Consider the following 27,714-nt stretch of genomic DNA (forward strand, 5'->3'; position numbering starts at 1 on the left):
TCTACTTTGTATTGGCATAATTAAAAATTGATTAAAGTGATGAGCAAAGCATATTATCTCTTTCACAGCTATGTTAATCTGGTTGGGACTCTTTTGTAATTGATATTCCTGCTTTGCTTATGTGAGTGCTACAGAAACCAAAAGATGATGCTCCATCTAGCCCTCTTAATTATCAGGAATGTAGATTTCTATTTTTATGAACAGAGTTTGGAGATTAAGCTTTGTAGAGGAAATAAGGGGCCGGGATGCTGACAGCTGAAAAACAAATCCTCCCAACAATATCCACAAAAGCCTGGCTAAGCTGGGGCTGAGGTATCTGCGAAGCAGCATAAGCATCTCAGTGGATATTACTTCATGATGAGAAATATTAATCCTCATATGCCAGGACACTGGTGGTGAAGTTGTACTCTGGCCAAATGCTGCTTTTGTGGGTAACTGGGAGTTCTATGCAACTTCAGATGGTGGTAATGGATTTGCATAAGGAACATGTTAAGCAAGTCTGAAAGTGCAGATATCATCCCTGATCATTTTAAAGGCCATCATTGCCTCTGCACGTGGAGAGGTTTCTTGATGTCCTCCAGATTTTAAAACATAAAACACTAGCGGTTTGGGGACTGCACTCTTGCTTCCATCTGAATATCTATAAAGGTCTGTCATCCTGCACTCCTCAAACAGCAACAGCTTATGATCTGACTTTACTACTAAACATCTCCTTTGGAAAACTGTTTCAGTGTACAGCAGGGGAGAATCATTGAGTAAAGATGACTTTGTATGAGTGGTGAGAGGAAACCTAGAAGTGGAAAATGAAAGAGGTTTTAAATTAAACTCTTACTTTTTAAATACGCCCTTTCCTGGGAACTATCACTGGTGAGAACAATTTTTTTAAACACTCTCTATATATCTTAGAATTTGAATGATTTCCATTGAAAGGATATCATCTGGACATATATTTCAAAAACAGACATCTCAGCATAATTGATGAATTCTTTCTCCCATGGCTATTGTGGATAGATGACTATAAGATGCATAAGAAGCCCTTATTCAGCCAAACTGAACATAGCTAAAACGAAATGACACATCCAGCAAATGAGTGCATGTGGGTTATAAAGAAAGCTCAACCCAAATAAATTCTTTATCACGATAAAAATGTTGGTGTTACAAAATCTAACCATAAGGCAGATGTGGGCCAGCACACACTCATCATGGAGAGTTCACAGGGAAATGTCTGTATTTTAGGTCAGCTGTGGCTTACCGTACAAACAGCTGCAGCAAAGAATGCTGATGATATAGCTGCTGTTAATACTGCCTTAGACTGCTATAAATCGTGAGGAGAGGTAGGAGAATTAAATCTAAAAGGCAGCTGTTATTTATGAGGCACTTTTGATTCATGCACCCACACATTTAACATGATCAGCAGCGTTGTTTTGCATGGAACTCCATCCCTGGTTTTTTTTTTTTTTTTTTTTTTTTTTTTTTTTTTTTTTTACATACATACACTTTTTTTTTTTTTTTTTTTTTTTTTTTTTTTTCATGTGGGTCACAGGGGAGAATGGGCAGAAGGTTGCAGCCTTTCTGCTACCTGTGCATTTGCAAGTTTTATACTATTTTTCCTATCAGGAAACTGTGATCCAATATAAACTCAGCAATCATACTAAAGAGATGGTTTTATAAAATCAAGTTATTACTCTATATTGATAGCCTAGTAGAATTATTTGCATAGAGACTATAGTGCTGCGGAGAAGTAGAGTGAATTAAGTTTTACCTAATTGTGCTGAGTGCTTACTAAAAGTCCCTGCACATTACCTTGGGATGGTAAACACATGCAGCAAACTCCCTTAAAGAAATAAAGTACCAATAAAATTGCTCTGAATGATATCCAACTGTACTCACAGTCAATATCTTGCTTAGCCACTATCAGAAGTCTTTTTCCCGAAGTAGATGGGAACAAATACAAAGACGTACAACTGGACAATGTGCAGAGACTGAGGCTGTAAGAGCCAGAGGGGATAGAAGTCACCAAGAAAATAAGGCCTTCTGCATGGGACTGGACTGATGCGCTTTGAACTCACAGACTGTGGCGGGATGCACAGGATCTGCGCGAGTCTAAAACAGGTGAGGTCCACAAATGAAAAGAGGACGAAGAAGACACAAGCCCCCATCGCTCTCAGAGGAAAAATTAGTTTTCTACAGTGGAGTTTCACTGGGTATGTAGTCCCTATGAACAGCAGTAGAAGCGCAACAGAAAATGAATTTAATGATACTTTTGGAGGTTTTTTTTTTTCTATTCTTTCTTTTCCTTTTCTTTTGCATTACAGATATTTTGTTTATATGGTATGATTTTCAATTTGTATTTCATGTGGATTCTGTGTGCAAATGTGTGTATTTTAGTGTCTGTATGCTTCTTGTGCTTTTTCTTTGATTTCTTTCCTAGTTGCTTTGTTTTGTCTTATTCTTGTTTGTTTTTAATTTATGGTATTTTATTTTATTATTATTATTATTATATTAGATGCCTGGTTGTATTCTAAAGAGAGATAAATTGAGTGTGGATTTTGGTGGGGGGGTGGGAAAGTGAGAAAAATATATATAATATATTTTAAATTAAAAAACAGCCTTAAAGAGTGATTATAATAACATTTTCATCAAAGGTCATATGATAGATTATAGTTCGCTAAGAAAGGAATTTTTTTTATTGAAACCAGAAAGCATTTGTATGTTTTGTTGATACTTGCAAACCATTACCCTACAGATGTTTGTTCCCTTTTATTTATTATTTTGTCCCTGTGAACACGTCTAACTCTGGCAGAAATTCCATTTTGTGGGAATAGGACTCAGAGAATACCTCAAGGTGGCAGGACTATTTATTACCTGTCCTATAAAAGCTGTAAGAATTTGTGGGGGTGGCTGGAATTAGCCTAGGTTCTGTCCGCATGTAAAGAGGAGTTAACCCTTGTCATCTCTGAGTGTGCACAGTTGATGCGTTGGTGCTCTGAATTTCCATAACATCACAAGGTACACAACCAGTGTGTTGTGTTAGAAGTTGTATTAATGTCTAGGTCCTCAACATAGGAAATTACTGCAGTTTGGGAGGCTTGCTTCGGGTAAGCATTTTCTGCCTTGTTTGTTTGGGATCCCTTCAGATGCATGAGGTAACTAGCTTTTCATAAAACTCAGAAACAGTGATAGGAATATAAACGGAAACCCACAGCTCAAAGGTTTCAGCAACTTAACTTCAGCTCTTTTCGGATTTGGATAGCATTTTTTTAACTACCACTTTGGGCTGTGCTGCTGTTATAAGGAAAAATACTACCAGAGACACCAACGAATGATTTACAAACCAAATTTTGCAATCTATCAATCTGCTTTCTTGGTTCCTTCAATATATTATTTTTATTATTCTCAGAATTATTCTTCCTCAAGAATGTCTATTCTCTTGTATACTGTGTGGAAGTATCACTACCTGTCCAAAAAAACAAAACAAAACAAAACAAAACAAAAACCAAAAACCAAAACAAAACAAAAAACCAAAAACCAAAAAACAAAAAACCTTGATGGCCTGTTAGCAAAAGGCAGGAATTAAGAGACACGAGTTCGTGTAGAGTGATAGAAGCTTTGTGGAGTTAGTCAGGCCCTGGAAGACTTGCCACCTGGACTCTGAGGAGAGGGACATATGAAAATGAGGAGAGGTAACCAGCCATGTGGCATACTTAGAATAGAACAGATGAGTTATATAAATTGTGAGCTAGTTGAGGGACGGGCCCAAGCTTATGTCCTATGCACTTGTTCATAATTAAGTCTTAAAGTCACTATTCAGGTGCTGGAGCATGGGTAGAAAAGACTGCAGTTACACATGGATACTCAGTAACAAATACTGATCTCTAGTGTACTGTGTGTGTGTGTGTGTGTGTGTGTGTGCATGTGTGTGCATGTGTGTGTGCGTGTGTGCATGTGTGTGTGCATGTGTGTGCATGTGTGTGTACATGTGTGTGTATGCATGTGTGTGTGCATGTGTGTGTGTGCGTGTATTTGTGTGTATGCATGTGTGTGTGCATGTGTGCGTGTGTGTGCATGTGTGTGTGTGTGCATGTGTGTGTGTGTGTGTGCATGTGTGTGTGTGCATGTGTGTGTTTTAGAAGTTTCAGGCTTACATCATATTCTATAACTATTTAAATAATCATAACTAAAAGTTTCCCCATCATTTTATGGGAATTAATGGATGAGATTAATTAATACATTAATATATCTTTTATGATAATAGAATGGAAAGTCTCTATCACATTTAAATAATCAGGAATTGGCAAAGTAAAATGATATTTTCATTATAAAATATTTAGCACAATATTGTTTGGAAAACTAATATTCATGAGGCTTAATGATAAACTATGTTAAAATTATTACAATATATTGAAAATAGTTAAAGCAAAAGCAAGTAATGATCAAGGCATTATTCATCCCACACTGCAGATTAATTGAAGGATCAAAGTGTAAGGGAATTTATATAAATAGTACTGAAAATATACTGTAAAAATAATTTTCTACTATATAAACCTATCTTTAAACCTTTACAAACTCTGACTGTTTCTTTTATACTTAATTAAATGTGCAATGAATTTATAGTTCAGGGCTTTGCCACCCCAACAATAATGTCTTTTATGATATCTAATTCATATTGCTTGATGTTTTATATATAATTAGACTTCTTTTCAAATTTTAGGCTCTAGTCTGGTTACTGTTCTTCTTCTTATGTCTATGTACCTAAATATACAATGCAACTTACATTGCCCTGTCTCAGAAGGACCCGGAGAGAAAGCTCTGGCTTGAGGCTCCTTCCTGGGTAAGAGTCCTATTTCTGCAACCTAGTCTAGAAGGTTTTTTTTCACTGTGCCTTAACCACAAAATTTCTTTGTGTTTCCTTCCTCTGTAGATTTCCCATATTAATATCAATAGTATATTTGGCCCAGACCCTCGCAAGTTTGTTGTATTACTCAACAATCTAGTGAGCAGTGTTGCAGTCATGAAATCAACCACATTAGAAGCATGTAACCAAAAAATAAACATAAATTCTAAATAATATTCTAGTCTCTTCTGGAAAGCTGGTTCAGCAACAGACCACTGGACCACTGTGCATTTCAAAGTGCATTAGTACACTATCATCCACCTCCAAAAACCACATTCTATAGGTGAAGCATTGGCATTACAGAATATATTCCTGAACCTCCCCTCAGTACACTGCAGAGGCATTTCTGTCACGGGAGTGACACGACATAACCCAGTGTGGTTATGGGTTCTGGTTCTTTCCGTGTTTCCTCTGTTTGTATAAACAACCAAGACATGGATAGGTGAATTCAAAACAATGCTTTGAAAACTCTGGGCATCTCCAGTTCATGTGGAACTATCTGTAAATGTTTTGGAAACACTTGGTTCAAAGGAGATTTGCTAAGACAGCATGATTTCATAATAATTTTTGTTAAGTTGCTTTATATATTTATTTAGGTCCTTTAAAATAGTTAGAAATTTTATTTCATATGCATGAATGTTTGGCTGTATGCGTGTATGATGTATGAGTATAATGTATGTACTTGATGCCCAAGGAAGCTAGAAGAGGTCATGAGAACCCTTGGAACTGGAGTTAGGGACTGTGGTGAGCTGCTTGATGGGTCAGGAAACTGAACTCAGGCCTCCTAACCTCTGAGCTATCTCTCCAGCTCCATATTTCTAGTCTTTATTTAATGCTAAGCATTTATAGATGCAAATTTAGTTGGAGATATTTTCAAGCAATGAAGAGTGAACAAATGGTGAATGCTCAGAGGCTGATCCCAGCTCTGATAATACAGTTGGTAAGATAGTTGTTTGATGACTGGCTGCTTTGAAATGAGTTTCTTTAACATCCCCCTTGTGGGTTTACTAACTTATCCGTAATCGCTGGTAAAAATCCTACATTAAATGTTCACCCTCTGTTAATACAATCAGACACATCCCAATCTGTCAGTGTCTGATTCTATTATAATATATAGGGGTATGACCACCATCAACTTCCAGTTGAACTTATTGCTCGTTGGACAGAGAATCAAGTTCTATTCTCATGATCATTATATTTCTAGACCTAACCTCAACTTTAGTTTCATTCCACAAGAAATTTCCTGAAATACAAAGAACAACACTGGGCATTTCTTACATAGATCTTTCCTACTTTTCTGAGCCTTAATATTAATACATCACAGTTTTTCATTTTAATGGAAAACACTGTTTGTCACCCCCAAATATCTCAAACAATAATGTATTTTGAAACTCAGTATTCTGTCTATTTGTATAAATTATAAGTTAAATGTATACATATTAGTTTATCCTATTTTAAGTTTTCATATTGTGGCACAAAAGGCTTTGAAATATTTCTAGGCTATTCTTCAAATTTTTTGACATAGTATCATTAAAAAAGCCCTATGCTCTTATCCTTCAACTACATTTCAAGCATGTGGACATAAGACCTGTTGGAGCTATGCACCCACGGCAATTCAAAAATCACATATCTGCCATAAATATTCTGAAACCCTAAACTTTTGGCTCATCCCACCGTGTGCCTGTTTTCTTGCTTGGCTCTTGTTGGTTAAAATGATGAAGATCCAGAGTGACTGCATCCTATATAATTCTTCCCAAATGTTTCACTTCCTGACATTCTTCAGCCACATGGAGCACTTCCATTTTCAAAAGGTGAAAAGTGCCAGTAAGAAAATAAGTTTATAGTTGGAAAGTATAACAACACTGCAAGGTAAAATATGAGGAGGAAAACTGCCCATGTATAAGAGAAGTATTGAAAAGCTAACCTCTGGAATCCATAAGCCTCATCTTTTTTTGGTAAAGCAAAAAGAGAGGAAGTCATAAGTGTGCTTCATTGAGCAATACATCAGACTCAAAACACTTGTGTAAGGACAAAGTGGGTCAGAACAAAATGAAAAAAATACCCACAGACTTAGCTTGTTTCAGTGATATTCTTATTCAATTGCAGAAGACATAGAGAAGCCAAAAATGAGTTATAATTTAGTGGCATTTACATTTTCTGCCAGCTGTTAGTATGTTTGGCTGGAGTTGTCGATTCTTTAGTTAGTTAAGCTGTTCTACAAACCCTGACCTCCTACACACACACACACACACACACACATACACACACACACACACACACACACACATACACACACATATTTTTGAGTAAATGGATGTTCATGGGAAAATATCTGATTAGTTTTGCTATAGGACCAATCTACTTTCATTGATTGACAGAGAAGCTCACACAATTCACTAGAGAATCTTAATAGTGAACGAGTTACAACAGGCACTGACCATTATGTCTGCCCAGTTTTCTACTAGATACTTTAAATGATACAGACGAGCTTAAAATCCAATCTGAGTCTCAATTTCATCCAAGACCATGATAACAACGAAGTCACTACCTTGCCTGACTGCTGTGAGAATAGAAAGATGGGAGATGTAAGTAAACGTAGTGGGACTCATGGTAAGTGCAACACTAGGCACTTAATGAACAATGATTATTCTTACAAGTGTTTAATTTGCAATTATTGTAAGTGAGAAAGGAACCTCTGCATGAAGTGATGAGAATATAAGGAAGCAAGGAATTCCCATGTCCTTATGAACTACTAAAGTCACTAGTCATTTAAAAAGGTGAAGCAAACCAAAAAACAAACAAACAAAAAAAAAACCAAAAAACAAAAAACCCAAAAAACAAACAAACAAACAAACAAAAAAGGTGACAGCAACTACACCTGCCCAAATCTTTCTGTAAAGACACATTTTATAAAAGCTAAGTATAAGAAGACAGGAAGGTTCCCCTCCCCCACTCCCTATCCCCCATCAACATTCACTTTCCCTCCCTGAGGGCCAACAGAAAGATTGGAAAGAGGCAACCTCAGGAAATAGGAGGTTGTGGGGACCCTTCAGAATGGACCTGAGACCTGGGAGTTAAGAGACTCTCAGGAGTTTCATCTCCCTACTGTCAGATGAAATTCCTGACAGTAGGGAGAAGGAACTTATAGAACCCACCTCTACCAGGAAGACAGGACATCAAATGAGGGATGGGGTTGCCATCCCACAGTCACACCTCTGACCCATAACTGTTCCTGTCTGAAAGAATTACAGGGATGGAAATGGAGAGGTGACTGAGGAAAAGAAGGCTCAGTGATAGGCCTAAAGTGGGATCCAGTTCAAGGGGAGGTCCCAAGGCCTGAGACTATACTGAGGCTATGGAATGCTCACAAAAAGGGACCTATCATGATTGCCCTCTGAAAGACCCAACAAGCAGCTGAGTCAGATGCAGATATTTGCACACAACCAATGGACAGAAGCAGCTGATCCCTGTTATTGAATTAGATAAGGCTGTAAGAAGCTGAGGAGAAAGTGATCCTGTAGGAGGACCAGCAATCTCAATTAATCTGGACCCCCGAGATCTCTCAAACACTGGACCACCAAACAGACAGTATACACCAGCTGATATGAGGCCCCCAACACACATATAGTAAAGAGGACTTCCTGGTCTGTGTTCATTCAGAGATGATGTACCTAACCCTTAAGAGACTGGAGGCCCCAGGGAGTTTAGAGGTCAGGTGGGGTGGGGGTGGGAACATCCAGGTGAAGACAAGGGGGTGGGAAGAAGGTGTGGGATATGGAGCAGTTAGAGGGTGGCTGGGGGGCAGGGAATGGAATATGGAATGTAAAAAATAAATTTGTTAAAATAAAGAAGAAGACAGGAAGGGTTGGGCAATCGTATCTGCTGATTCTAGCTGCAGAGCACGATGGGATTGTTCCCAAGGGTACCTTTTAATAAAGTTCACTTTATTATTCTCTAATACATTTTAGCAAGCTTCACTGGGTTAACCATGGGTTTCTTAAATGAGAGATTCTTTTTCTTTTCAAAGAAGCAAATCGAGATTTCTTATCATAATTTGGTATGTCTAGAAGACAAATCTACACCTTTCACTGTTCAGTGGCTGAACTGCTGCTGGAGACCAGCTGCCTTGCTTCACTGGACTTGTTAGAGAAAAATAGCACACACACAGTGATGACTGGAAAATATAGCTCCCTGGATTTATCTTTACTATGGAGCTACTCCAGCTATTTTGCTCATTGTGAATGACTTTTAATTTCTACAAGACAGAACCCATCAATAAGCCCCAAGACAGCTGTTGCTTAATTTAGAATGAAGAAGTGGGCAGCTGATTCAGTGGAGACTTCTTTCAGTGTCATTTCTTCACTCTCATTGTGAAGCACAATGATTTAGCCATCAAAGATGGACCCCAGGTCTATCTAGTAATCATATGACAATGCCATATGATTATCAGTGCTAAAGTCTGATGATCATTCTGGGTTCTCCTATATTAGGAAGGCCTCAAGAACAAATGTGGTACATGATTTACACATTTGGATCCTCTCTTCCTTCACTTCTTGTCCTTTATGCTCTTGAGAGTTAGCAAAACATGCTTTTTACAATGCAAGTCTATTTATGTTGGGGAAATAGACAAAACAAAAATTACCCATTCCCTTGGAATTTACATATTCAGTTTTAAAGCTAATGTTCTGAAGTCAATGATCCCCACAGTTCTATGTTTGCTTGTTGAAATGAAGATTGAACTCAAAATTTGCAATTCCCAGTGGTCCAAAATTATCGTATTTATTTACATGAGCTACCTTATGTTTACATGCTGAAATTAAGAATAGATATTATTTCAATATTGGTTCATGGTCTATTAATTTTAGGAAATGTTATTAACATTAAAAAATCAGTGTCCTTGATATTTAATGGAAAATTCCACTACTTTAGTATGGCAAGGAATCAAACAGTCCACAATACTGAAAATAAAATCAAATTACTTCAGGCATTTCTGAATATATCCTTTGTCTCTTCATTTACTCTTCCACCTCCTCTATGTCTCTCCTTATATTCCTCTTTCCATTTAAAAAATATTTGTTTATTGGAAGGAGAGGAGAGGGAGGAGAGCTTTTTAAAGAATGATAAATGGTATTTATGTTTAGTAAAGGTACACACAGGCAGCTCTACAAATCCAAAGGCCATCTCTTCTATACTGAAAGCTCATGTAGCATAAACTCCATTTGTAATGCCAAATGATCATCGTCTATTCAGCATGAGGAGGAAGTCTTCATCACTCAGTCGAAATACGGAAAGCAATCCTGTTGAAGAGAAAGCAACACTAATACACAAACCTAAACTCAGTACAAGGTCTTTACTAAGTTGTAAAATTCAATTACTTGTTTACTGCATTCTTTCCCCTTCTTTTTTCTTTCCATTCCATTCCCTTTCTTTCATTTTCCCCTTCCAATCCCTCTCTTTCTTTCATTGAATAGGAAAACCTCCAGTAGATTTAACTCAGCACAGGCCTACAAATCTCCTCTCTTACAGATAGCTACTGATTCTATCGACTCTGTTACCTGAGGAGGCACATTCACGTCATCATCCCCCTACTCTGATTCGATCTGCATGTTTGGATTGTGGAGGGGTCGTAGCTTTTATTTTCTTTTTCCTTTTTAAAGTTATTTACCCTCTCCCGGTGTATGGCTTTCTATTTCGTAAGCATGAGTTTTATATTGTTTATTGTCATATGTCGCTTAAATGCCTATTCTGTTTTCTTATTATGAACTATTAGAAGGGAATTGGGCTTTAAGGTGCTTGGCCAGTCTGAAATTGCCTCTACTGAAACTTTATTATTACAAAGTTTTGATACAAAGTCATTGCTTTTTATTATTTGTGTATTTTTTAAAGATGTGGCTGCATTCTTAAATTTATCAAAAAATAGCGGTAGATATTTTAAAAATGCACTGTACCCATGCATTGCATGTGATTACAAACATTCTTTTTAAATTTTTATTTTACTATATTGTGCGGGTGTGAATGCAGGTGTCTGTGGAGAGCAGAGAAGATGCCGGGAGTTGGATTTATAGGCAGTTGGAAGCCACTTTCTGTGATGTTGATACTGGGATCTGGACCTATTGCTCTGAAGGAGGAACAAGTGCTCTTAACTGCTTAGCCGTCTCTTCAGACACACACGGCATTGTTTGCAGATGGATATTTTTGTAGAAGTATGTATTACAACATGAATGAACAGCCCCCAACACTGGGCTATTCTTTCCCCAACCCAAATTTCTCCGTTTGTTCTCCTATAATACTAGTTTCATGTCAGTTGTACATCCTTGATTTTGCGTTTCTATAGAGGACACAAATGAGAATAAAATTATATTTGATTTTCTGAGAATTGCTTAATAAAATTACCTCCTGTTGACCCATATCTTTTCACCCTAAGTTGGTATTATGACCTAGGCGTTGTGACTTGTGCTACAAGCAGTAAACCCCAGTGGACAGGGATTTCTGTGATGTGTCAACTTGGCAAATCTGGGTCATATAGCGGATCATATTTTAATGTTTTATGAAACCTCTATATAGGCTTACATATTATCTGGACTAGTTTATAGTGTACTGTTGATATTTTTATGTAATTTGTATACTTTATACATTCATTTTCAGTCAGATGAAATACTATCAATGAATTCCTCCCATTCTACATGCTGTCTTTTTCCTATATAGTTAAAAGGTTTTTAACTCAATGAAGTCTATTTTTTTCTATTGTTAACCCATTTCCATGGCAACTAGAATCATATTCAAAAAGCCCTTGCTTATGTCTATATCTAGAAAGTTTTTCTTACTTTGTCCTCTGACATTTGCAGAGTTGCAGGTTTCAGGTTTTTGATTTGCTTAGAGTAGATTTGTTCACAGTGTGGGAGATAGAGATCTAGTTTCTTTCTTTTATATGTAGATTTATACTGCTCTCTGCACCACTTGTTGAAAAGGCTAATACTGTCTATTGCATATATTTGGGAATCTTTGTAAGAGAACAACAGATGGTGTAGCTATGTGAGTCTATGTCTGAATCATCATGTGTGAGGGCTAGTACCATGCTGTTCCTGTTATCATGACTTTGTAATATACCTTGAATCCAGGATAGTGGATACCCCTAGCAGTATTTGCTTTACCCAGGACTGCTTTGGGAACCCAGGGGCTTTTGTCCTTCCATATGAGTTTTGCAGGTTCTTTTCAATTTCTGTGGAGAATAACAGCAGAATTTTTGATGGGGGCTACAATAATTGGTAGATTATATTTGTCAATACCTCCATATTCAGAACATGAATTCCTCCGACCCATAAGTATGGGAGGTGCTTTCATTGTCTAATGTCTTCATAATTTTTCTTCTTCAGTGTTTTGAAATTTTCACGGAAGAAATATGTCACTTTCTTTGTTGGGCTTATTCTGAGATGTTTTTGAAGAAATTGGACCTTCACATTATTAGTTATGTAGATATAGGATTCTAAGTTAGAAATCTCTTTTCTTCTCTCTAGAATCTTAAAGTAACACTCCTATCTTGTTGTCTGAAAGCATTCGATGCTACTTTGATTAATATGACGCCATTGTTATTCAGTAGGATAGGACCTGTGGCCTTCACTGCCATTTACATCAGCTTTTCATTTGGGGTTTAGAATTCTTAGCTTGGTTTTATTCATATGTTTCACAGTAGGAGTTAGAAAAAATCCACACCTTAAGTTGTCATAGGATCCTTCTCAGAAGGGCCAAGCCTCTCAGTTCTAACATAAAATTCTTCATTATATCTTCATTATATCCTCATTGCTTTTGTTCTTAGATTTTCTGTGCAGTCATTCTTGGAGGCCATTTAGTCAGATTCCTGATAGCATGAGTTAATTATCTCATTAAGTATATTTTATACTATCATCTTTTATTTTTGTTCAGTTTTCGAGAAGGTATTTACACATTATCTATCATATTCTATATAGATTGTTTATTTGCTATATTTTGTCAACACCCTAGATCCTTAGGTTTTTCTCTAGATGTTCTATTTTTTATGACACCCTGTTCTAATTTCATGACTATAATATTTTAAAAATTGGGTCCCTGACTTGTATTGTTTTAATCTATTAGTATTTATTTTAAAATACAAAAATTAAAATCTGAAATAGTTCTAGATTTTCCCCTCCTACTTTATTGGGATGTATAGATGCTTCTTCACAAAAGAGAGATCACACATTCATATCAGTTTATTTGAGGCCACAGAGCAGAGTTTAAGCAGCAATCCCTGACTTCAAAGATCTCATTTCTAACTTGACATTCATCTGTAAAACCACCACAGGAAAAAAATTCAAAGATCCATTACCAATGCAATATTCAATGCTCTTCCTAAAATGTCCTCACTGAGCTCCAGTACTTACATGATTGTTTGCTTCTAACTATTTCAGGCCTGAGTCTCTGTCTCTATTTCTGTCTCTGTCTCTGTCTCTCTGTCTCTGTCTCTCTCTGTCTCTCTCTGTCTCTCTCTGTCTCTCCCTCTCTCTCTTCTTGCTTTCTCTCTCTCTTTCTCCTCCATCCCCTTCCCTCCTCTCTCCCTCTCCCCAATCTGTGTGTAAAACCTAGGAATGGTATCTAAGTCTTCTTGACCTATATTATCTACCTTATATACACAAATTATATTTAAAAGTTATTGACTCATTTCTCAAAGTTTAAAACTGTAATTTCAGCCTTTAGAGGTGTGACTAATGTATGATCTAAGGCTGCAGAAGTAAGAAGAATATTTATGTGTTAAACTAAAAACTTTGAGTTTTTGTCTCAAGTTCACTAAGGATTACTTCTATACCAGGATAGTTGAGGTATGCAAGTAGTAGGACATTTTTACCTTGTAGCTTCAAAAATAATAATTTTACAGAATAGAAAAGTTCATGCTATTGAATTTACAAAAGTTATACTAAAATGCCATGTTTGTATTCTATCTATCTATCTATCTATCTATCTATCTATCTATCTACCTATCTATCTATGACTGTTACTGTGACCTGTCTGGATTTGAACAGAGTTTGATGATTAATAACTTGGCTGCTTATTTTACTTTATGTCAAAGTTACTTATCAGATTTCTGGTCACCCTTTACCTTTGGAGCTGGGGGAAATTCCTGTGTTAATGTGTGCGATGGAGATGCTTTATGATGAGAATTTAATGAGGTTGCTTTAGACAATGAGATTCTCATTTCCATATATCATTATATATGGTTGTTTTCTCAGAGTCAGTTAAATTTCTCCAAAGAAGAGCACTTCATTTTATTCTTTGGTCTGGTGCATTGCATGGATCATATCCAAAAGTTTTCCTGCATTCCTGTTCTCATTCATTAAGATCCTTCATGGTACTCATTTATTTTGAGGTTTTTCATTTTTGGTTTATTTATTTTATCTTATATTACCATTTTGATTTCTAGCTGCAATGTGGTTCAGTGGTCTAGTGTCTACATATGAATATGGAAAGGTATTTGCTAATCTAAACATACTCTAAAGACTCAAACATAGACCTGTTTTTACTCTAAGTTCTTTGCTTCACTTCCGTATGCCAGGCAAATGAAATATTTTAACTTTCTGTTTTCAGAGTTTCAGAGTGGAGAGAGGGAGTTGGCATATCTCTCGGTATTAGCTAAGCTTAATTTCCTAGCCAAAATCCAGACAGAAAGTAATGATGTTGGTTCATTATGTTTTTTGTTTTGTTACTGTGGTCACACAAGGCTGTAAGGACAGAGTGGAAAAAAAACCCACTAGTGGTAAACTTTCATTGTAACAATATTTAGAAATTCTTCCCATATTTTGACTGGCTAATGTAAGAAGTCCCGAGGATTTGGGTTAACCTTGGGACTATGCTTTGGGGCCTTGGGTAAATTTTGCTCTTGTATGGCCTCGAATCTTCCTTTAAAGGAGACTTAGAGTTACAGAAAAAGCTTTAACTTAGTCTATATAAACATGAAATGTATTGGTTTCTTTTAACTACTGCAAATGATTGAGAGAATATTAAAGATTGTAGCAATGCTTTTTGGAAGATCCCTGATTCTGAAAAGAGACCAAACCTCAACTAAATGGCATGGATGATTAATGTAGCTTCTAAAGCGATGTAAGAAAGTAACAGAAGTCTTTCCCAGCAATTCCCTAGACAGAAAAAAAAATGCCCAGCTCAGTTAACAGAAAGTAGGCAAGTAGGCCATAGAGAGAAACTGGATAAAATTGTACAGTATATATGGATGCATATCCTCTTCCTGATCTACTTTCACTTTTTTTTCCTATTGCTCTATGCCTGGTGAGTTCAGCATTATGGAATTTACTCATAATGATTTTGTACTGTATGCTGCCAGTGATACAGGCAGTGGGAACTAATAATATCTACTTAACATTAGAAAGGAAAAGAAAAGAGATCTGTGAATTATTTCTTTAGTTCATTTTTAGTTTAAGAACTTTTTTTTTTTTTTAATGTCTGTGTGTCTGTGTGAGCGTATGCCAGATGTACCAGGGAAACCCAGAAAGGGTTTTAGATCCACTAGACTTGGAGTTACAGGTGGTTGTGAGTCTCCCAACATGGGTGCTGGGAGCTCAACTCTGGTCTTCAGGAAGTACAGGGCATGCTCTTAACTGTGTGCCATCTTTCAAGCTCTCTGTCATACTATTTGAGGTCAGGTTTTGGTTGGATGGTGCTCTTTAAAAGTACACTTCTTTCCAAGTTCGTATATCTGCGTGTCTCATCAAGCCAAGGCATGGCTGCTTAGCTCTCCTTTAAACATGCCCAATGCTCTGTAAATAGTTTCTCCTTTTCTAAGAAGATACTGATTGATTCGACTGCAATGTGTCACCATACATCTTTCCCACACAATCACACGATAAAGGCATGTTTATAGGCTGTGATACTGTTGGGAGTAGATGGAATTTTTAAGAGATAGAACCTAGGTGTGGTCCTCTGACTACTTGTGTGTATGCCCTTGAAGGAGATAGTTGTACCATGGATCCTCCCTCTTCCTTTTTTTTTTTTTTTTTTTTTTTTTTTTNAAAGGCATGTTTATAGGCTGTGATACTGTTGGGAGTAGATGGAATTTTTAAGAGATAGAACCTAGGTGTGGTCCTCTGACTACTTGTGTGTATGCAATTCACCTTGGCTCTTAGGGCCCTGATGTGAGGTGCACCAGTCTTTTTTTTTTTTTTTTTTTTTTTTTTTGCTTTTCCCTTCTTCTGAATGTGCTGGATGCCATTCCTTTAGCAGATTTCTTAATGTCCCTAGATGAACAACTTTCTCTGTCAAAGGCTCTTGATAATGACTTAATAACTTTTCCAAGTAGGAAAGTATCATGACCAACTGACACCAGTCTGAAACCTTACAAACTTCAAGCCAAAACAGGCCTTTCATTTTTCAGTTCATTAGCTCAAGTATTTGTTGTGAACTAAAAGAAATCGAGTCCATATTGTAAAACAGACACAGCCTCCAGAGAAGCTAATAAGAATTAATACAATTGTTCAAAAGCTTAATAGTTTAGTTTGTTATTTTTTGTGTGGAAAAATATCCTGTCCTTTTTGTTTCGTATATAATGTACTCATGGTTTAGATTGCCTTAGGTACAAATTGCTGTACAGTGCATATCCTGGTTACCTTATACACTGCTTCTTTTCACTAGAAACTGACAACTGTGGACTGAATGGGGCTATCAGAATCAGGGTCTATTCTAGGATGAGACAGGAGACTACAAGGTGAGGAGTTTTTCAGGGTTCACCTGACATAGCTTCTTCCCCTTTTCTATACAGCTCCATAAATCTCAACATACAGCTCCTTGGGGCAATGGCTTATAATTCACCTATTAGTCTCACATCTTGGAAGGTTAGAAAGCCTGGAGCTTTTGATTTAAATATTATACAATTAAGTGGTTATTTGAGAAAATAGACCTATGGATAAAGAGATTGTGAAACATATAATAACCACAGCATATAATTACATAGTATATAATCAGCTCTGTGGGTGATACAAGTCAAACAATATCAGACTTTATGAGGTGTTTATTACTGGCAAACTGTGTTATTCAAAGTCCTAAGACTCAGAATGCACTCAGAGAGAAAAGGGATTTATATGCTTTGCAGTGCCAGTGCAGTCAAGAATTATAGCCTTATTCATTGTACTGCTGAGGACGCAAGGATGCTCTTATGAAGGGAGGTGCTGTGGGTGTGACACAGTAACAATTCCCCAGTCTACAGGCATTTTAACAGCCATTTTACATCTTTATTAGCATTCTCATATTAAAATGCTTTTTATGCAATTATAAATTCTGGTTCAAATTTGGGATCTCAGAACTGTACTTCATATCAGTTCCCATTATGATCATTATTTAGCTCTGATCCTTATGAGAGTTTGAGGTGTCTCATGCTTTCTGTCTGGTGTCCACACTGAAATATGTTTCACTGGGGAGAGGCTCCATCTTGTCAAGCTTTTAATGATTGTCTCTTCTTCTCCCTTACTGACTTTTCACAGCAAGGTGCTATGCTGAGAGACGGACAAGAAAGTTCAGGCTGTGCCTTGAACTGAGAGCATCTGTAGACAACTACCAACAGAAAAGCCACAGCGTTCAGTCTCACTTTCCAAAGAAAATGCAATCTGACAATAGCCTGAATGGACAGGGTAGTCTATCCATCTCGGTGAAGCCTGCAAATGAAAACTAAGCCCTACTAGCCACCGATTATAAAATAATAAGTACTTGTTGCTTTAGCATCTAAGCTTGTGTAATTTGTTTCACCACATTACAAACCAACATAGCTAATGAACAGGGGCTGAGTGCCGTGCGATGTCTTCTTAAATCCACATACTTAAGGAAGTCAAAAGAAATGATTTCTAATACAAGTGGCTAAGACAAGAAGCAACTAAGTAAGATAGTTCTGTTCACAGGCAAGCCAGGGGCATACAGAGAAAAAAACAGACTGTAAGGAAACTCATGAACTTTGTAATTTTATAAACCTTCCTTATATTTGATATCATATGCATGTTTTGTGTGTCTGCTCTCCAGGGTAAGGAATCGCCTTCTCTGCCATGTTAGGGTATGCATCCTTGAAACGCATCCCATAACACCACACAACTCACCCAGGCTAAAATCTTTGGCATAAAATCTATGTCTACATTGACATGACTGTTGGTGTCATCACGGGTGATTTCAGCAAAGCATTCATTGTCTCATATTTTTGAATGAAATAGAAAAACACCACAGATCATACTAACAGAGGCAGAAAGAAATGAATTTTAAAAGGAATTCATCTAGCAAATATACCTTTAAAAAAGTGAACAATGACATTTGAAAATTTTTGTCAGTTTTTAAGCTCTATGCTTCCCCTAATATCTGAGGCTTCAGGAGTTTATGTCTCAGTAACAAAAGGCTTCCTTCTAAACTCTGATTCATTAGAAAGAATTTCTGCAGCAATAATTAATGTATGAGGCCAACAACAGTAGAATTAATCTTGGAAATGGAAAATGAATGTGCCATGGGGGTTCCCATAGGGTAGCACTGACTTGTTGGGTCCAATTGTTGATCATTGGTGATAGCAACAGAGTGATCACTCACAAAGGCAGACCTAAAAATAGCCTCAAATATGGAAGAATCCTCACTCACTGCCTGTTCTGGAAATAGGCCATGTTAAATGATTATTTTTTTTTTTCCCCCACAGAGCAGAAACAACAAGCCTCCACTTCATTTCCCCAGTGCATTGTAAGTACACCCGAGACCAGTTGATTCACTTTTAGAAAATTGTTTCTTTTGGTATTAACTTTCTTCAAGATATAAAACTTGTGGTTCAGAAAGTGTGAGTTTAGAACTCTTCCATGGTTTCCCTGTATGTGGGCACTGTACTCTACCCAGACTCAGACGCCCAAGGAATATGAACCTCAGGGAATAGTTGGTTATAGCAGCCACAAGAAAGTGACCACTGTGTTTTTTTCTAGTGGTAGCAAGGAGAGGTCACCGCCACCGTTGGCTCTATCACTGGAATCCTACTACTATAGCCTTCCCCTCTTAATATAGAATCTCACTGAAAGTGTTGATGCCAAGGTTGAGATGTCTAGATATAGTGTATCATGTGATAGCTCTAAGCAGTTTCTACCAGCAGGAACTGTGTTATCATGGGTGAGCTCTTTACTTCTGTGCCTTTGCCATCTTGATGTCATCATCATCAGTTATAGCTATAGCCAAAGAACCATTTTTACTGTACAAACAAACCATAGGTTCTCTATAAAAGTCCAAATGGTGACCCAAAGTGGTGCAAATGCAGCATAAACACTGCCTTGTCCCACTGTTGATTCTTCCTAAATACATTTTTTAAATCCATATTTTAAAATAAAGCTCATCCCTAACCCCAAAATAATGTTAAACTCTCATAATCTAGATGAAAGCATGCAGCCATTGTGCAGTTGAGCTTCTTTCTTCTGAGTAAACTCCAGTCTTCCTTAATAACAAGCATTCATATTTTAGGCATCCCCCACCCACCCCATGAGATGAACCAATGATACTTTTGTCTTTGAACTGAGTGTCATAAGAGTGTGAAGGATACAAATGTGAGTACACAGAATGATAAGATCACAACCCAAAGGAAAGTTGCATATCCTGGTAGAAATTCTTTAACAGGAATGATCTAAAGAGGAAGAGTGTGTTTACATATGGTAATGACAGGGCAGCTGGAATGAGATCACGCTAACTTACGGTTTCTTCTCTCATGCTGTGTTTACACCAGACACAATCTCAGGAAGGAGAACACGGCCTTGCAAGAACTTGCACAATGAAAAGTGTATTTTAAATACATTCTACCTCTTGCTTCTGATGGGACAATGACAACTCAAAACTATGTTCTGATAGACAGATGACACATAATGTAGATGTCATAGCACCGTCAGGCCCATACACATGGGGGTGTATGTGCATATAAATATAATATAAATAAATATTTACTGATCTGTGCGCAACATTCTAACAGTTCAGTATCTAGTAAAAAATGAAGCATGCATATTTTAATGAAGCTGATCAGAAATAATTACTTTTAAAGTTAAGCGAGCCATCAGGCAAGAATCTCTTTAAATTATTTTCAAGCAAACCTGTTTTTTAACCTAGAAAACATAGAAGATACTAGTGTCTAGTGGATGTTCGGTGTGGATACTCTCCCTACTGACCTCAGGAAGAAGTATCCTTACCATCACTGAGGAGACAAAGATTTCTCGCCATCAGCCGGAAGCACATGCACTCAGAAAACCTCTTTGCTCTTTGGTTATGAAGATGAATAATGATGACACATAGAGGAAATACAGGAGCGGTGGCTTCTGTTTGCTAAACTAGGCCAAGAATCAAAGGAGTTGGGTTTCACTGGCATGTTCACTCAGATTCTAAGAACCCTGCTACTCACTGTCCAAGGCTCACCAAATTGTAGGATTTTTCTTTTAATTGCTCATTAGTGCCTCCTGCATGGGTTGTCCATAGTACATTTCCTAAGGCACCATCTCATACTGTGCCCCTTCTCAGGGTTCATTTATTTGGGAAGTAGCAATGACTACTGCTAACCCTTAAAATTTGTTTCTTCTATTTTTGTTATTTTCTCTACAGCATAAGATAGTAGTTTGCACTGAAGTTGTCATGTTTCTCTAAGAGAGTTAGCATGGTACATTTGTAATAAAGCAAAGAAGGACTCTAGGACCTGCTTCATTTCCCCTTTGTATCAGTTATGCTTTTAAGCTCCCAGAGACTTGTCTAAAACCAGACCATCAGCTATTCTGCTTGTGTCCTATTTGAGGCTCATAGGAGACAAGGTAAGGTAACCACCCAGGCTAGTGTTGGAAAAATGTGGGAAAAGAGAGCCCACCTTTCACTCCGGATTAGCATGTGGAGGTTTTTGTGAGCCTGAAAACATTTTCCTGGACTCCAGATTTTGTACCATGTGTGTGATGACTAAAGATTTTTGCATTGTGTTAACCCTCAAAATAACTTTTTAAAAAGGCTAAAATTAATTGAGTCACAACTACAAACTCTCCCACAAATTTTTATAAAGCCTCTGGATCTTTGGACAGGGGCTTGTAGGGAGTTGAAATGTCGACCTCTTTAGTATGTCTTTCTAGTAATATCACTTACCTAAATACTGTCAGAGTTATAGATGGTCAAGTGGCATAGCAAACCTCTAAGAATGTGACGTGGTACCCATTTCTAACGTGACAACATTGAGACCCAGAGAAAAGTGACTTTTGACAGTAGTTATGAGATTTTGAGATTTTTTGGTTTGAGAGTCAGTGGATACTTTTTTATTGCACAAGGTGAAGTGTCCATGCTTATGATATATGGTAATTATAGAAAGATGTGAACTTAGAGTGGATATATACGATTCACAAATAACCAACAAATTTCTCAATATTTGTTTACTGTTAGTACCAATCTGGTTAACAACACACACCATTATAGTCACACACCCATGATCAGTAACAAGTATAAACTTTGTCATGTCTCCCGAGTAGTTCTTCATGGGAATGCGTTCCTTATTTGTGTCTTTATCCCAGAGCAAGGAAACTTACTTTGAGGAATGCCTATGCTCTGTGCTTTGTAAGAGAAACACTCAATTCTGTATGTTACTTGGCGAATCTGTAGATAGCAATTGAGATCAGCACCACAGTTAACCTTTCCTTTGCCAACATATAGCAATTACAGGAAAACTACAGTGTAATTCTAAGACTTCTTATCCTTGAATGCAGAAGTGATTCGAACCATTCTGACTATAAATTTGAATGGTTTAAAATATGGTTTCAATGAACTAGAACTATATTTTAATTACTTATTTCGCTGTGAGATATGTGGTTTCAATTTTGGAGAAGTCAGTGACTTCCTGAGTACAGAAACATTGTCACAAGAGAAAACAGAAATAACTCAGGAGCCAGTTCCCTCATTTAACATAGTAGGAATTGTCCGTAAGCCAAGATTTCCCAAAGCATCAAATAATTGCATGATGTGTAGAATCTTTTCTTCAACAAAGTATATAACTATAGTCAATGCTTTTATTTTTAAGAGATTCCCATGTCCCAGTTTCAACGAACTAAATTGTCAAGTAAGTGAAATGGTAAAGTCTGGGGAAAGAAAAAAAAAAAAAAACCCAACTTTTACTCTCTGTTCTTTCTTTTTATTTTTTTTTCTTTTCTATTTTCTTTCTTGGTTTTCTTTTAGGTGTGATCTACTGTATCCGTTCATTTTCCAACTTCTGTTCTCTACTGCTAATTCATTCTGGTGTTATTCCTTTGCTCTCCGTATGTGCAGTGAGGAATGGGTTACCTAGTTATTTACATGGGTCCTTTGCTCCCGTGCCTTCATGGACACTGGCCTGCTTCCACTCCCTGCTAATCGCAGTGCCTTCCCTACTGGAATGCTTTTTTCCCTGTTCACCATGCTTTCTCTATTGTCTTCATTAGAGAAGGTTTCTAGCATCATTTCATCAGAGCACATTCTGATGTTGGGTAGGACTTTTGTCTAGCCTCTCTGAGCTAGATTAGCATATGAAGCAGGTTTTTCACTCAACCCACCTAGAAGTCAGAACAGAACAATAAGAAAAGTCTCTATTTGGTTAAAAACGATCACCATGCAAAAGCTTTCACATTCATTCTTCCTCCTGCTCATAAAACAGGCCCAGGTCTTGAAATTTCATTCAGTTCATAATTTCTTTATATCCTTCTATTGCATTCAAAAAATTCATATAGTCTTATGACATCAAATAATCCCCGTCATTGAAAGTTCAATTTTGTTTCTCAAACTGCATAGTTGAATTTCTAACACCTTTAAAAGGAAGCTATAAGCCACTCTAGCAAATAGACACAGTTAAATAATAAAACAAAGAAACCATGAAAGCTGGGCCCAGCCCAGAGAGTTTTAAATCTTACTTGCTAGTTAGATCCCCTGGGTGCTCACCAGACTTCTCCCTAAACAAAGAAGAAATGTGACAACAATTAAAACGTGAAAACGATGCTATTAAAAACTGCTCATCTGGGTGACGCATGTTTATAGCGCTTGGCTAGTGGGAAATGTCAAAATCTACCCAGAAGTGAGATTTGTTGTATTATGGCATTTCCCTTCACACTTACTGTTGTAAGGAACATTCCAAAACACCCCCTTTCAAACCGAAAGAAGCAAAACTTTTTCTGACTATTCTGGAAAGAGAAGTACTGCTCAAAACTATTCTGTGCACTTGCCAATATAAATTATATACACTATGAAATAAAGAACACACAATTGTCAATATTATTAAATAAATATTTGTATTGGAACATTTTTGAAATAGTCCCATGTAAAGGAATAGTCTTTGCTTTGTAAACTTCAGTTGAGATTTCGAGGAATTTGTTTTGCTTTGTAAAGATAGGAAACACTCACTGAGTTGCTTTGGATGATACCACAGGATTTTTAAAATGACACAATCTTTGAAATTACTTGAGTAATGGAGAGAGAGAGAGAGAGAGAGAGAGAGAGAGAGAGAGAGAGACAGAGACAGAGACAGAGACAGAGACAGAGACACAGAGAGAAAGAGAGATATAATTGCTTCACTTCAGGAAGACTGTTACAGAGCCTTGGATCTGATGTGAGGTAGCATTCTTTAGGCAGGTATGGGCTACCACATTAGCTGTGGGGGTTGACGGTACTGTCTCTCAGTTTCTGAAAAGTGCAAAGGAGAGGCTGACTGAGGCACTGAATGTGAATGTGGACAAAGGAAGCAAACAAAACTGCTAGTCAGCCTTTTGGACATGCGCTGTCATTTTTCTCAGGTATTGCAGATTTGGACTATAGCAAGAATTGAGTAGATTAGAGTTTTGCACATAGTGTTTGGAATGTCTGTGAGACAACACAAATGTTAAGTTACATACAAGGTCCTAGAGAGAAGCAACCTTGGAGAGGGTCATAGTTTATTGACTGGTACAGCAGAAGAACCCACAGTAAGGATGTTATCTGACTAGCTACATTTCTTCAACTCCCACACAGCCAGAATGAAGTTACAAAGTATTTGTTTTTAATGAAACAAAACCAATTTCAACTATAGTTATTCTCTTTAGAGTCTTTTATGTCCACAATGTAGCAAGGCATTACAAAAAAATATATATCTTGATACACAATCCTTTGCACAAATACTTGCCAAATGAAATATAATTTAGATATATCATTTTGCTAAAATGTTCAAAGAACTCAGCACAATTTATAAAAATTGGTCATTCTCACTATGTAGTGAATTAGGAAAATAATGTGACATGGTTTGCTGAAGATAGTTTAACATTTATATTGTAACAACCTAAAACTTAGCACTTTTATGTACCAATAGAAATCAATGATATAAACAGACAATGAAACCGTAAAATCACAGCTTGTTAGAGAAATTATGTTTTGCAGTTAGTGTGGTGATTTTTCAAGAGATTTTCCAGCTTCAGTATAATCCTTTGGAATCTCGGTTTTTATTAGCAGGGGTTTGCAGTCACTATCCCTTGAATGGGGAAGTTATGTTTCTTCATTAAACATTGTTTCTTTATATATGAAATTGGGTAGTATGTAGCCACTCAATCACATTTCTATTCATTCATACTTACTTTTCAATATCAGTAATATTATGAGGTTCTTAATATTATGTTCATGAGTGTTCCTAAGTGATAAGGAATTTTCCTGTTGTTGCCACTCCCAAATTATATAATATGTATCATGGGAACTTCATTTATTTTTATTTATTTATTTATTTATTTATTTATTTATTTATTTATTTATTTATTTTTAAGTTTTAAATGTTTGGTTTTAGACCGGGCAGTGAGTGGCACACACCTTTAATCCCAGCACTTGGGAGGCAGAGGCAGGTGGATTTCTGAGTTCAAGGCCAGCCTGGTCTACAAAGTGAGTTCCAGGACAGCCAGGGCTACACAGAGACACCCTGTCTCGAAAAAATACAAAAACAAAAAAAGGACAGGATTTCTCTGTGTAGTTCTGGCTGTTCTGGAACTCTCTCTGTATACCAGGATGGCTTTAAAGTCATAGAGATCTATCTGCCTCAGCTTCTTAAATACTGGGGTTAAAGACATGTACTACCACTGCCTGACAAAGATAAAAAACTCAGGTGATAGCAGATGCTGGCGAGGATGTGGAGAAAGAGGAACACTCCTCCTTTACTGTTGCGATTGCAAACTGGTACAACCACTCTGGAAATCAGTTTGGCAGTTCCTCAGAAAACTGGACATAGTACTACTAGAGGATCCAGCAATACCTCTTCTTGGCATATACCCAGAAGATATGCCAACATGTAATAAGGACACATGTTCCACTATGTTCATAATAGTCAGAAGCTAGAAAGAACCCAGATGTCCCTCAACAGAGCAATGGATACAGAAAATTTGGTGCATTACACAATGGAGTACTACCCAGCTATTAAAAACAATGAAATTATGAAATTCTTGGGCAAATGGATGTATCTGGAGGATATCATCTTGAGTGAGGTAACCCAATCACAAAAGAACACATATGATATGCACTCACTGATAAGTAGATATTATCCCAGAATCTTGGAATGCCCAAAATACAATTTGCAAAACACATGAAACTCAAGAAGAAGGAAGACCAAAGTGTGGCTACTTCCATCCTTCTTAGAAAGGGGAACAAAATACACACTGAAGGAGTTAGAAAGGCAAAGTGTGAAGCAGAGACTGAAGGAATGACCATCCAGAGACTGCCCCACCTGTGGATCCAGCCCCTATATAACCACCAAACCCACACACTATTGTGGAGTCCAACAAGTGCTTGCTAACAGGAGCCTGATATAGCTGTCTCCTGAGAGGTTCTGTCAGTGCCTGACAAATATAGAAGTGGATGCTCACAGGGTTCCCAATGAAGGAGCTAGGGAAAGTACCCAAGGAACTGAAGGGAGTTGCAGCCCTATAGGAGGGACAATAATGTGAACTAACCAGTACCCACAGAGCTCCCTGGGACTAAGCCACCAACCAAAGAAAACACATGGTGGGACTCATGGCTCTAGCTGGATATGTAACAGAGGATGGCCTAGTTGGTCATTAGTGGGAGGAGAGGCCCTTGGTCCTGTGAAGGTTCTTTGCCCTAGTACAGGGGACTGCCAAAGCCAGGAAGCTGGAGTGGGTGGGTTGGTGAGCAGGAGGAGGGGGGAGGGAATAGTGGTTTTTCAGAGGGAAAACCAGGAAATGGATAACATTTGAAACGTAAATAAAGAAAATGTTTTCCCATATATTTTATCCTGACCACAGTTTTTCTTCCTTCTTCTCTTCCCAGTCACCATCTCCCATGCCATCCACTCCTTCAGAAAAGGGGAGACTTCCTAGGGGTATCACCAAACATGGCCTATCGGGTTGCCATGAGACTAGGCACCTCCTTTTATATGAACTGGACAATGCAACCCAGTAGGAGGATAAAGGTCCCCAAAGCAGGCAAAAATATCAAAAGTGGCCTGTGACTAGTCACACGATAAACAAATCACTTTCCACAAAAAGTCAGTTTCTTTTACAATATGACAAGCATAAAAAGAAAGCAATGTGTGTCTTTCAGAACAACCATGAATTTAGAAAATTTCAATGAATGCTTAGCAATTAATGTTGATTAAATTTTCATTTGTTCAACATGTATATTTGAGTATTACCATGAGTTCTTTTCTAGACACTATGAAAGTTTCAGTTTGAAGAAAGATAGCCAGTTTCTTCTCACTAAAGATTATTTCTTAATGTGTAGCATAATCATTAAACAACAAAGGCAATAGGTGATGATGATGATGATATATAGATAGATAGATGATAATAGATAGATAGATAGACAGACAGACAGATAGATAGATGACAGACAAGTAGCCAAAAATGAAAGAGAATAGTTAGATGGAAAGTTTCAAATATAACTATGTCCCATGAAGATAACAAAGGGTGTTTCCTTGTTAAGGTTTTATTGCTGTAAAGAGACACCACAACCAATGCAAGTATTATAAAGGAAAACTTTTAATTGGGGCTTGCTTACAGTTTCATAGGTTTAGTCCATTAACATCACAGTGGGGAACAGGACAGCATCAGGCAGATATTGTACCGGAAGAGGAGTAGAGAGTTTTAAATCTTGATCTGAAGGCATCAGAAAGACAGTATGGAACAAGTGGATGGAGCCACCAGGAAGAACTGGTAAGGTTGAGTGAGCTCTGAGTTCGTGAATCTCAAAATTGAGAACTGTGGAAGTGGAGCCACTCACTGCCTACTTATACCAGCTTTGGGACATGTAGGCATGACACCCTAGTGAGAGGACCAGGGCGATCAGTCAAATAGGAAAAACACCTAGAGTCCTTTCCCTGCAGATTGAGCATCACCAAGAATCCAAACTGAGCCAATAGGAAACACCTACCCCTAAATCCTACCCTACTCCTCAATGTTTATAAAGTCTCTTACACAAGGAATAAAGCATATGAGTTTCCATTCTTTCTGCTGGCCTTCAGAGCTTTAGTCCTTTTCTTTCACCTAATACCAGATCAAGTTCCCCTCTCCCCCCACCCCTCTCCCCAGGAGGTTGAGGGCACCAGAGACCTGGGAGGTAAGAGACTCTCAGGAGTCAAAGGGAACTTAGATGAACTGCCAGACAGTAGTGAGAGGGAACTTATAGATCCCATCCACAGCAGGAAGTGAGGGATGGGGTTGCCATCCCACAGTCACACCTCTGACCCATAACTGATCCTGATTCCCTTCTAAGGGCTACAACCGTTTTGGTTTTACAGCTGACCAAGACCCACAGAACCTATTCATTCAGGTTCTGTGAAGGACAAGTGGGTAGGTACTACACTGGGCATA

The 27,714-nt window shown here is 37.6% G+C and overlaps 1 protein-coding gene across 47 annotated transcripts in view; it reads right to left on the bottom strand.

Annotated features, from left to right (window-relative positions):
- Ptprd (protein tyrosine phosphatase receptor type D) overlaps positions 1 to 27,714 on the bottom strand; it is a 2,152,432-nt gene that overhangs the window by 611,040 nt on the left and 1,513,678 nt on the right. For all 47 annotated transcript variants that reach the window (XM_029539561.1, XM_029539552.1, XM_029539551.1 and 44 more), the window contains one exon: positions 22,795 to 22,833. The gene's annotated coding sequence lies outside the window, so the exon portion shown is untranslated. The remainder of the gene's footprint in view (positions 1 to 22,794; positions 22,834 to 27,714) is intronic.

Source organism: Mus pahari, chromosome 6 (genome assembly GCF_900095145.1).
Source record: "Mus pahari chromosome 6, PAHARI_EIJ_v1.1, whole genome shotgun sequence".
Classification (NCBI taxonomy): domain Eukaryota; kingdom Metazoa; phylum Chordata; class Mammalia; order Rodentia; family Muridae; genus Mus; species Mus pahari.